Here is a 13,024-nt window from a genome sequence, read left to right as displayed (position 1 = left end):
TAGGCGAGAGTAAAACGTGTGGCATAATTCTGCTGTAGACTGGTGTCTGCGATTTGAACGTATGAATATATGCACTTCACTGATGAGATTTTTTTAAAAAATGGAACGACCTGCTTTTATTACTAAGGGTTAAAATTGTTCAGGCTGGACGCTGCCCCACCTTTCTCCAGTCAATTTATTAAAGACGCAAAACCGTATTGGTTAAGTAATTAGTCGAAAGATTTACTCAAGTCTAATTATTAAATTTTCATTGGTAATGACGCATTCCATCGTGTTAGTAAGTTTACGAGTTTAGGCACGAGAAATTTTTCCCACAATCGCTCAGTTTAAGGTATTTTTGACATTCGTAAACGGAATTAAACTGAGAGATCTACTTTCACAGGGGAAAATTATTGGTTGTATCTGGCGCTTGATGTGCAGCTACACACTTTGTTGGCAGGATGAGCTGCTTCATGTTCAGATGATATACGTTATCCGATGAAAAGTATCTCGACAGCTATTAATGGACAGCCGCGCGGGATTAGGCGATCGGTCTGAGGCACTGCAGTCATGGACTGTGTGGCTGGCCCCCGCGGAGGTTCGAGTCCTCCCTCGGGCATGGGTGTGTGTGTTTGCCTTTAGGATAATTTAGGTTAAGTAGTGTGTAAGCTTAGGGACTGATGACCTTAGCAGTTAAGTCCCATAAGATTTCACACACATCTGATCATTTTTATTAATGGACATTAGTCCTCCTCTCGTGACACCTAATTGTCTATCCCGCTCTACACAGTAATGTCCGGATATTTTTGGTTGCGGATGTACTGACATCAATTACTGCATTATGTGCATCAAGGTGCATTTCTTGTTGGTTCGAAATTGGTTGCAGTTAAATTAGAAATAAAAAAATGTAGTCATATTGACATAAAAATAAAAACGTCATGAAGAGAATTTGTTTTCCACCGTGAAAAATTTAATATCAGGCGTCTCAAGCTCTTCCATTACTATGGAACTTAAAAGTCTGACAGACGCACTTTACTAACTGTTTTGTAGAACTTTAGTCCGGAACCGTGCGACAGCTACGGTCGCAGGTTCGAATCCTGCCTCGGGCATGGATGTGTGTGATGTCCTTAGTTTAGTTAGGTTTAAGTAGTTCTAAGTTCTAGGGGACTGATGACCTCAGATGTTAAGTCCCATAGTGCTCAGAGCCATTTGAACCATTTTTGTTTTGTAGAATCATACAATCTACAGCTGTTACTCATTTGAATTTGTGGCTGACCACCATTTCCTTTTTCTCCTTTTTAGACAGGAGCGATAATGGTAAAACAGCTATTCGACGCACTAGTTCGTACGAGGGGCTACAGAACCGTATTTTTCCGCACCATCTCCTTTCAATACGACGGCTTTACGCTACCTCACTGAGAGGGCTTGCATGTCCGCAAGGTACCACTCTACTGGATGACGTCGGAACCAGCGTCTTGTTGCATCAATAACATCATCATCCACATACTACTTCCCTCGGGGTGTAGCTTTCATTGGCCCAGGCAAATAGAAGAGGGAAGGTGCGAGATCCGGGCTGTAGCATGCATGGGGAAGAGCAGTACAACGATGTCCCTCGGGTTCGCAGAGTTGTGCGAGGCTTTGCGTTCTCATGGAGAACGATCAAGTTCGTTTCCATTTTTGTGGCGAAGAACACGCTGAAGCTGTCTCTTCAATAGCCTGAGGCTGGCACGATACAATTCAAAAATGATGCTTGCACCATGAGGGACGACATCAGAGAGACCCACTACCAACAGAGACGTCCAAATCAGAAGCGATGTGTTGCGATCCGTCAAGCACCTCGAACGAGTGTATCCGCACGTTCCGACATTGCAGGAGTGTGCGTTTGGCCGGCAAGATATCGGACAAACTTGTGCGACCTTGTTGCAATGATGACAGACGCCTCGGCCAACGACTCACCGAGCTGTTGTTCACTCCCAGGTCTCCGTAGACATTCTGCAAGCACCTACGAATGTTTGGGATGCTCTGGTTTCCCGCTAAAAGAAACTCATTGACAGCTCTCTGCTGAAAATGCTTCTCCGTACAGACTTCAATTTGAAGGCTACGTATACCTCCACCACCTATTGGAACTTCAAGAAACTACACGGGCTGAAGCGGGAATTCTCCACGACGTTCCACAACAAAATCTGCATTTTTTTCAACCGAAATTGGTCGAGAAGAAAATTTATTGTATTACTTATTGAAGCCCCTCGTATAATAAAAAATATAGTACACAAATAGCTAATAAATATTAACTGGGCGAGGTGGCGCAGTGGTTAGTACATAGGACTCGCATTCGCGAGGACGACGGTTCACACCCGCGTCTGTCCACCCAGAATTATGTTTTCCGTGATTTCCCTAAATCGCCTCAGCCAGACTCCAGTAAGGTTCCTTTGAAAGGGCACGGCCGATTTCCTTCCTCATCCTTCCCTAATCCGAGCTTGCGCTCCGTCCCTAATGACCTCGTTGTCGATGGTACGTTAAACAATAGTCTCCTCCTAATGTAATATTAAAACGAAGGTTCCAGGGGACAACGGTCGCTGTCACGTATGTGTAAATCTTCTTGTTGGCACTCTAGCCTTCAAGGGCTGCGAGGCGGAGCTACGGAACTGCGACGTCGCATCATTTCGTCAAGTTCGTCGCTCTGAATGCGGAGGCCACTACTGTCACATAAGTTACGTGGCTGTTACACAGGTCGTAGGCGGTGCTTGCTCAGCGACATAATGCCACGGCCGGAGCCGACAGAGTGCCCTCAAGGCGAACGGGCTTTCCAAATACATTCGGCTGTTGCGACCGATGCAGCTTTATGGTAAACAACCGCAGTCCTTCCCGAGAAGAGCTCTCTTATAATGCGCCTCGTAACAACCCGACCCAGTCGGTGAATGGTTATTCTAAGGTATAACAGTTTAACAACAAAGCGAAGTATTTGCCCTACATTTTGGAAATATTTGTAAGATGAAGCAACCATACATCTGTTCCTTAATCCACAATCTGTTGTTGAGTACACGACCGAATTTAAACATGCATCCTTCGGCGACAATAAAATCACTTATCCATCTGAGGTCGTCCTCACCACAATGTTGCCATGGAACCGAAGGTTCTGTGTAAAAAGAATAAAAGGGACATAAATTCCACAAAAACCGTTCCCCCGTGCTGAGCGACCGGTAACAAACCCGGAAAACTACGTACTTCGTAGATAGTTTGTATTAAGTACTTACTGGATAGCACATAGGTTTCCTGTTTGTGCTCCTTGGTCGCTCAGTATGAGGAGTGGGAAGCGGTTTTTATGGAATTTATGTCCCTTTTATCCTTTTGGCACGAAACCTTTGGTTCCATGACAACATTGTGGTTAGGACGACCTCATATGGTTAGGTGAATTTATTTTTTACGCCAGGTGATGGAACTTACGTGTCCGGAAACCGGTGTATACACAATAAAAGATTGTGTATTAAGCAACTGTTGCGCTGTTTGTTCATTTTACTAAATGCACTTACGTAGTTAGGGTTGCCCCATAAGAACAACTCCGTATTTTGGCAACAGAAGAGCCGCAATACGCACGTTTGATACAGTGCCATCACAACGGTTATTAAAGAAAGTACGATCGTATGTCATGCGAAACAAAATTTATGACGGGATCGACAGTTTCTTGGTAGAGAGGACGCGGCATGTTGTCTTGGATGGAGGGCAGTCGACAGATGTGGAAGTAACTTCAGCATGCACAACGGAAGTGTTTTAGGACGCTTGCTGTTCATATTATGTATTAATGGTATGGTAGATCATATTCAGACTTGCTGATGTTGATGCACTAATCTGTAATTAGTTACTGTCTGGAAAACGATGCACAAATATCCAGTCACATCTTTACAAGATTTAAAAATGCTGGAAAAGTTGGTAACTTGCTTTAAAGGTACGAAAATGTAAAATTGTGCACTTAACAAAAAGAGAAAAATTGGCATTCTGTGCCTACAGTATCAATGAGTCGCATTTGAACTCAATAAATTTATGCAAATTACTGCGTGTAAGCTGCCGATCTTCATTTCATCAGTAGAATACTGAGAAAGTAGAACGATGTTGCTTAGGACATGGCTTACAAAGCATTCGGGTGCCCGGCTCTAGAATTCTGCTCAATTGTGTGGGACTCTCACTAAATGAGACTGAAAGGGGATTCTGAACTTACCCAAAGATGGACAACACGAAAGGACACCGTTTCTTTTTTTTTTAATTTGTGGTAAGATCTTACGGGGTCAAACTGCTTAGGTCATCGGTCTCGAAGCTTACACACTACTTAATCTAACTTAAACTAATTTACGCTATGGACAACACACACACACTCATGCCCAAGGGAGGACTCGAACCTCCGACGCCCTAGAGGGCGCAGCTACCCCGCGCAGCGACACAGGTTTGTTTGACCCTAGATAGAGCGCCAATGAGATGCTGAAAAAAATTGAATTGGCAGACCCTCGAAGAAAGACTCCGTGCAGCTTGTGAGAAACAGCTTAGAAAATAGGAACCGTTTTTCTTGGCTTAAATCAAACTACGAATATTCTCCAGCCCCCAGAGTATCTTTGTCTTACAGATCGTGCAGGTAAAATTAAGCGAAGAACAGTTCGTAATGCGGCATCCAGTCTGTCATTCTTCCCCCATTCCATTCGTCAATGAAAAAACTTCACATAGCGTGAATCCGATCTCCTTCGACAAAATTTCAGAGGTCATTCAGGAATATTTTCTGAGTGTTTTGATATAAGAGACCATTCGATTTGTTATCCCATCTACCTTAGTTTCTGTGAAAACCCTGTAATGCGCAGTAACCAAATCGAACAACACACAACACAGATTAGTGCAACAGCAGACGAGACACGCATTTTTAATAGTGTGTTCTCCCTTTTCTGTCGCTGTGCAGTACAGCATGTAACAAATGCATAACAATTCCCTCACAGGCGTTGTTCAAAATGACGACTGCTTTGATCACGGCAGGATGTACAGCAGAGCACTGTCGACTGTCTGCACTGTAATTGCAGAAGTGTGACGTACTACCTGCGCGGCTGCGACAATCATAGCAACCGGATCCATGTGAACAGCGATTAGAGTCTAACAAACGAGCCTCTTCACGTGGCGTCAGAAGAAGAAATCGTTGGTGTCATACCCGATGAGCGAGCTGGCGATAGTACATGACTACCCCGACTAACCAGTTATTGTCATTATGTACTTCAATGTGGTTCCTAGCATCGAAGTGACCAATTCTCAATGGCACATCTTCTAAGGACGTTAGTGGAATACAGGTACAAAGATAAATGGCGATAAGTAGTCACACAAAATGCATAGTCCGCAGTCTACCGTATCCGATGTCATTGGAACCAAAATCTTCTAGGATGCTATATGTCCTGTCACGTTCCTCTTAATTTTCTTATACACGATCGACGTTTCGATCCCTCTGCTGGGATCTTCTTCAGAATATTGTGGTGTTTACGGTAAGTCGAACACTGTTGAAGACCAGTGTCGCATTCACTGATAAAAGGGAGTTTTCCCGCTCTTATGTTGAGATAGTGGGGCTATTAGATAAAATTCCTGTGGCAGCTACTGGCGCGTCATCGTCATTGTACATAATAAGCGACCGAGCGAGGTGACGCAGTGGCTAGCACACTGGACTCGCCTTCGGGAGGACGACGGTTCAATCCCGCGTCCGGCCATCCTGATTTAGGTTTTCCGTGATTCTCCTGAAGCGCTCCAGGCAAATGCGGGATGGTTCCTTTGAAAGGACACGGCCGGCTTCCTTTCCCGTCCTTCCCTAATCCGACGAGACCGATGACCTCGCTGTCTGGTCTCCTCCCCCAAAACAATCCAATCCAATCCATAAAAAGCGCCGGCCGCAGTTGCCGAGCGGTTCTAGGCGCTACAGTCTGGAACCGCGCGACCGCTCCGTCGCAGGTTCGAATCCTGCCTCGGGCATGGATGTGTGTGATGTCCTTAGGTTAGTTACGTTTAAGTAGCTTCAAAGAGGGGGAATATTGACGTGATATGTGACTGTGTGGCATGGTGTATACAGACGAAAGGGTCAGGACTGTAAAAGAACGTATTAAAGAGTATGCGGTTAAAACAGTTTGTGTGGCAGCGGAACATTAGGAAAAAGAAGGAAGATTAGGATTTAACGTCTCACGACATCGAGGTCGTTGTATATAGAGTACAAGGTCGGAATGTCTGAAAGAAGGGGATGGAAATTGGCCGTACCCTTTTAAAGGCCTGGCCTTAGCATGGAGCGGTTTAGGGAAATCACGAAAAACAGATATGGATGGTCTGACGTGGATTTCAACAGTCCTCCTCCCGAATGCATGTCTAGTGTGCTAACGACTGCGCCAACTCACTCGCTGAAACATCAAAAGATCTGCGGCCAAGATACTTTTTTAAACATGGTACCTGTGCTGCGGGAAACTCCGAGAAGCACTGAAATTTCCAAAAACGAAAGTAACTTCAGTAGAGAAGAGGGATATAGGCTTAAAGTTTCTTAGCCTCCTGCCACCAAGGACATAAATACGGTGCGCGAAGAAAAACAACGACCAGGAAGCCCACTTCGGCGGCGTGATTACAATATCTTAATAAACACACTCCCTATCTTGTGCTGCCTGTTTCGCTTTCTGTCCAACGACGACGGCCCACCAATGGTTACCGGAAGAACGTCACCCAATAACTACGCTTCTTCAGCATAAACGCGTGAAAATTACTTTTTATTAGTAAACGTGACACTGGTATTTAACAGTACCGGTATCCTGAAGATTATTCCACCAGAGGGGTCGAAACATCTACCGTGCAGAAGACATTGAAAAGGAACGTGATATACGGTAACAATCTAGAAGATTTTACCTTCAATAAAATGCAGTTACCCTAACCAGCCACAGGAGACCACGAACCCCTTTTAAAAACATATATGTCTTTAAAAAATAAGCAAATGTGACAATTAGTGAAAGTAGTACAATTTGAATATCTTACGCTTTCCCAATGATTTGTTGTCATCTCGCTGGCAAAGTCTAGCTATCTGTGCAGTACTCACGACGATTACAAATAGTGTCGCAACTTTCAACCTCTCCGCCGACCTGGAATTTCAACTTTAGTATATCTGTCATTCCACAGAGCGTTAAAATCCCGGGAACTGGCAGCTGACGTCGCTAGCAGCTGATAGGAGATGCCCAGCCGTCAGCAGATCTCGTCACAGAAGAAGCGCATCCCGGGTTTCGCAACCGGAGTCACGGTCTGACGATAAGCGGCGACTGCGGCCGCTGTTTACAGCTTGTAGCGGCGTCCGATTCGCATCCGCTGCTCGGTCAGGCGGAGAGCGCAGAAAACACGAGCGCCAGGGGCCGAATATGGTGGGAGGCGGCTAATAGGCTAAACATAGCAGCCGCAGCCACACGTGCCGCCGCGTAAACACGTGCGAATTCCCAGGGCCTGCCAGGGTCGCGATCTTTTCCCGTACCTCCGCAAGGCTCGTCAAGGCGGGCCCACGAACCGCCGGCGCCACCTCTCCGGCACAACAACGCCGGTGACGTAACTAGAAGGGCCTGTGGCGACCAGGCCAGGACGGCGATTTGCACCCCCTCACACCAGCATTACTTTACACTGAATTAAAAGATACAGATTTCAGTAATTCTGTCACGTAACTATATCACACAAAATAAAGTCTTCCCTATGAGACATTGCTTTGATACCGTGTGACATCGCCTCCAGTTTTGATAATGGTCTCAATTTGACAAGAAAGAGTGTCCACAACTTTCTTCACTTATGCTGCTCTATCTGATAAAAAGTATGCGGTTATTTGTTAGTGGACATTAATGTCCGGTGCGCCAACCCTTCGCCTTTATGACGACTTGAGCTCTGTTGGGGACACTTTCAGTTAGAGTTCTGAATGTCTGTGGAGGAATGATAACCTATCCTTTCCCAAGAGTCGAAACCGAAGAAAGTATTGATGTTGGACACTGCGGTCTGGAGCGAAGGTGTTCCACTGGCTTCAGTTCCAGACTCTGGGCAGGCCAGTCCATTTGAGGAATGTTATTGTCAACAAACCGTTGCCTGGCAGACGCTGCTTTATGACAAGGATTATTTTCACACTAATAAAAACAAACTTTGTCTCCTAATTGGTCCTCTGCTCGGTGAACTCCTTCCGCATTTAGCGTTTTCTTAAGTGCAATAAGGTCACCCCTGCCTACTCACGAAAGACACTCTCATACTGTAAAACCACGTCTTCCTTGCTTCACTGTTGGTAGCACTCATGATAGCAGTTTACGTTCACCCAAATCCTTCCATGAGATTGCCACGTGATATAGCGTGTTTCTTCGCTCCAAATCATTCGTTTCCAGTCATACAGTGTCAAGTACCGGCGCTCATCAACCACTTGGTGTCGCTTAGCATTGACTACAGGTACACTATGTGACAAAAAGTATCCGGACACCCCCAAAAACATACGTTTTTCATATCAGGTGCATTGTGCTGCCACCTACTGCTAGGTACTCCATATCAGCGACCTCGGTAGTGATTAGACATCGTGACAGAGCAGAATGGGGAGCTCCGCGGAACTCACGGACTTCGAACGTGGTCAAGTGACTGGGTGTCACTTTGTCATACGTCTGTAAGAGAGATTTCCACACTCCTAAACATCCCTAGGTCCACTGCTTCCGATGTGACAGTGAAGTGGAGACGTGGAGGAACACGTACAGCACAAAAGCGTACAGGTTGACCTCGTCTGTTTACTGACGGAGACCGCCGACAGTTGAAGAGGGTCGTAATGTGTAATAGGCAGACATCTATCCAGACCATCACACAGGATTTCCAAACTGCACCAGGATCCACTGCAAGTACTATGAAATTTAGGAAGGAGGTGAGAAAACTTCGATGTCATGTTCGAGCGGCCGCCCATAAGCCACAAATCACGCCGGTAAGTTCCAAATCATGCCTCACCTGTTGTGAGGAGCGTAAACATTGGACGACTGAACAGTGGTAAAACGTTGTGTAGAGTGACGAATCACGGTACACCACGTGACGATGCGATGGCAGAATGTGGGTATAGCGAATATCCGGTGAACGTCATCTGCCAGCTTGTGTAGTGCCAACATTAAAATTCGGAGGCGGTGGTGTTAGGGTGTGGCAGTGTTTTTCATGGAGGGGGCTCACACCCCTTGTTGTTTTTCGTGGTACTATCACAGCACAGGCCTACATTGATGTTTTAAGCACCTTCTTGCTTCCCGCTGTTAAAGAGCAATTCGGGGATGGCGATTCCATCTTTCAACACGATCGAACACCTGTTCATAATGGACGGCCTGGGGCGGAGTGGTTACACGACAATACCATCTCTGTAATAGAATGGCGTGCACACAGTCCTGACCTGAAACCTATAGAACACCTTTGGGATGTTTTGGAACGCCGTGTCAGGCCTCACCGACCGACATCGATACCTCTCCTCAGTTCAGCACTCTGTGAAGAATGGGCTGTCATTCACAAAGAAAACTCTTAGCACCTAATTGAACGTATCCCTGCGAGACTGGAAGCTGTCATCAAGGGTAAGGGTGGGGCGAAATCATATTGAATTCAAGTATTACCGATGGAGGGCGCCAGGAACTTTTTGAGTCACTTTCAGTCAGGTGTTTGGATACTTTTGATCACATAGTGAATGTGTGGCTTATGAGGAGCTGCTCGACCATTGTACCCCGTTCTTTTTAACTTCCTATGCCCAGACAATATGCTGGTAGCAATTTGGAACTCACGAGGGATTACTTGCGCTAAATTCATGAGATTTCTTGCAACCACCCTAGGGAATGCTGTACGGCCGCTGTCCGCCAGTACACGGGGTCTGCCTGGTCTTGCTTTAGCTGTGGTTGATACATTGCGTTTCCACTTCACAATCACATCACCAGTAGTCGATTTGGGCATCTTTAGAAGGTTCGAAATGTTCATGGTGGATTTTTTGCTCAGGAGGCATCGAGTGCATAGGTGACGTTCGATGTCACACACCTCTCATAACCGATTCATTCAGCTGTTTTTGATTCCCTACTGACAACACTCCGTGCCTCATTTTATATTGGCGGCTCCATGTCGCACGGCATTTAGTGATCAATTACGCATTACATACGGATGTTCGCCCAGCTGAAGCCACTCATTGACGATTAGGTTCCGCAGAGCTACAAAATTGCAAAGACGTTTACTGCCAGAATTCACCATTGTAACGTTGTTGCATTAATTTGAGGTGTAAGCGGTGCTGATAGACAATAAAAGCCGTGAGCTATGTGGAGAAGTTAACCTTGCATTACTGAGCAACTGTTTCACCAGGAATCCACTCTAGCTTACCAAATTCCCAACCAGACTAACATTAATTATAATCTTTTAATAGTCATACGACAACCGGTGATATATGTATATAAAGAGAATTTGAATAAAAAGAAATAAATCAGTTTATATTTGGAAATTTATTTTAAGATTTTAACATTTTAACACTGATCATTGAAATTTCAGCATATTAAACTTGATTCATAACCAAACTGGTGCCTTATTTAGGATTGTGAAAATGTGAGATTGTAATCTTACGGAACACATCAAATATGGAGCCAAGATTGGGAAACTGCATACAACACTGCATTCATAAAATAACACACGAAGAACGTTGAAACATATGCAAGAGGAAATTAACCACAACCAACCGATTCAATTTTCACGCAAGTAACGTTCGTAGCGCAATCCTGTCCGTCATGTAATTACCACACAATGGTATACTAAGTTCATACTAACACTCTGAAATCTTCCCGAAAAGAATAGCTGAGGGCTACTTTGATGATTACACCACATGCTTCATGTGGCCAACTTGGTTTACACATAGAGTGTAACTCCACAATAATTTTGATAATTAAAATAAATTAGATCGAAAAGCAATTTACAAAAGAAAAACCTCGAACTGGTTACTATCGTCTTACTATTAATCAGATGGCTCAAACAATTGTATAAGCACGCGGTACTGGTATCACAAAGTACACCCCACGTGGGTTGAACGTAAAGAAAAGTTGCTATATTGAAAAATATTGTTAAGACGAGACGTTATAATCTTACGCACATTCGCATTTAAGATTGATGATCTTAGAGTTACTGATCAACACGTGGTTCCACTTTACTCACAAAGTAGTGACAAAGCAATTACTGGAAGATATTCTGAAGTTCACACTCGAAATACACTGCGTTGCAATTTGAGATAACATTAGATATTTTAGAGCTAAACCTGAAATAAAGGTGAATAAATTTTCAGTTAGGCTGAACTTAAGAAATCCATTGTCCTACGGACTTAGAAGACACGCACTTCGCCGGAGATCTTACCACGTCAGACGCTCGCCACGGAAAGACTGACCTGCGCTCCTACTGAGCGTGCTTCCCAAATACAAACGGAAGTGACCGTAGAGGCAGCTCCCTATACGGACAGGACCATACTAAGAATAGAAACCTCTTTGCTTTTAGAAAGCGTAGCTATCTGTTCCGACGTTGGTCATGCTGTTCTCTAGCAGACAGGCTTGTCTGCTACCATCCAGCATGCAACTAGGAATACATTTGCTCATTCATCCTCTCACACAGAAGGGAAGGGGGATGACAGTATCTTATCATACACAATATATAAAAGAAAGCGGATGTAAGTTCCGTATAAGACTGTGTGACATGAATTACATATAAACTGTGTTTTAAAGTGTAGTAGTGTGACAAATAGTTCTTGTTTATGTGTAAAAGTAACACGTTTCACTGCTCAGTCTCCTCCCAGATAGCTAGAAACACCACAGTAAATTTAGAAGAGGAATTTATGCCGTAAATGACAACAGATTTAAGAAATTAACATGAAAGGAATCCAACAGAGACCTTTCACCATCTGTCTCAGAATTTTCCCCGACATTACGAATTAACATGGCCTGACTCAGGTGACTTAGCCAACTGTCACCGGCAAGGCGTGACAATTCTTCAACGATCATTTTACGATCACTGTTCTGAGACTATTTTACGTGGCTGCGAATGATGCACTATTCCTTGCAGAGCCGCTGGACAGAAAGCATTTATACACCAACGTATTAGGCAACATTATTGGAACTATGGCGACGGGTACGACGAAACAACTGGTTTCTGCCATTCTGTCATGTCCCCACGTCGACCCATCTTACTACGATGATTGCACACAACCGAATGGTAAATACACACCGTTTGAGTGCCATTTCTTACGCCAGCGGTGGACAGTCACTTGACCACCTACCATGAGTTCCACATCATCTACAGTGTTCCAAGCAGGCAAGTATGCTCTTCTAAGGAGGTGAGTAATTGTGTGTCCGCCAAGCTTGTAAAATAATCCACAACTTGGAACAACACATTGTGCTAAATAGCACTGCTTGCAACGACAATGCGATAAATTTGGCATTGTTTCATTACCGATGAATCCAAGACCTGACGTGCTTCTGTTTACTAAAGACTGGAAACCTTGTAATAACGAAATTAACGTAAACACTCTGTGAAATAACTCAATGCAGGCTTGTTTCATTTGTATAAAATATTTTTACCGTGCTGTAAAAGACAGGTGCTATCTGGTAACAAAATGGTTCAAATGGCCCTGAGCACTATGGGACTCAACATCTGAGGTCATCAGTCCCCTAGAACTTTGAACTACTTAAACCTAATTTACCTAAGGACATCACACACACCCATTCCCGAGGCAGGATTCGAACCTGCGACCGCAGTGGTCGCGCGGTTCCAAACTGAAGCGTCTAGAACCGCTCGGCCACATCTGACGGTATCTGGTAACACATTGTACAGTTAAACTAATGTAGCCACCTGTCAAGAGGCTGAATAACCACCCTCTGCAGCGCGGATAACAGTGAGACATGCAGGAAGAGAGTCAATGAGGTTCTGGAATATGGCAGGGATTTGGACCCATGCCGACTCCAGTGCCACGGACATGTGCGATAGGTTTCTCGGTCGAGGATCCTTGGCGCGAACAGCCCGGTCGTCGCCGTCC

General features: G+C 44.8%; 1 protein-coding gene across 13 annotated transcripts in view; it reads right to left on the bottom strand.

Moving 5' to 3' along the window:
- The window catches only part of LOC126355485 (phosphatidate phosphatase LPIN2), a 284,685-nt gene that overhangs the window by 240,390 nt on the left and 31,271 nt on the right, over positions 1-13,024 (bottom strand). Inside the window, exon 1 of one of the 13 annotated variants that reach the window (XM_050005934.1) lies at positions 6,997-7,131. The exons of the other annotated variants lie outside the window; for them this stretch is intronic. The gene's annotated coding sequence lies outside the window, so the exon portion shown is untranslated. Of the gene's footprint in view, positions 1-6,996; positions 7,132-13,024 lie in introns of those variants that run through there. 13 annotated transcript variants of the gene reach the window in all.

Source organism: Schistocerca gregaria, chromosome 1 (genome assembly GCF_023897955.1).
Source record: "Schistocerca gregaria isolate iqSchGreg1 chromosome 1, iqSchGreg1.2, whole genome shotgun sequence".
NCBI classification, from domain to species: domain Eukaryota; kingdom Metazoa; phylum Arthropoda; class Insecta; order Orthoptera; family Acrididae; genus Schistocerca; species Schistocerca gregaria.
The sequence above is the reverse complement of the archived record's forward strand: the minus strand, read 5'-3'. Positions and strand labels throughout refer to the sequence as shown.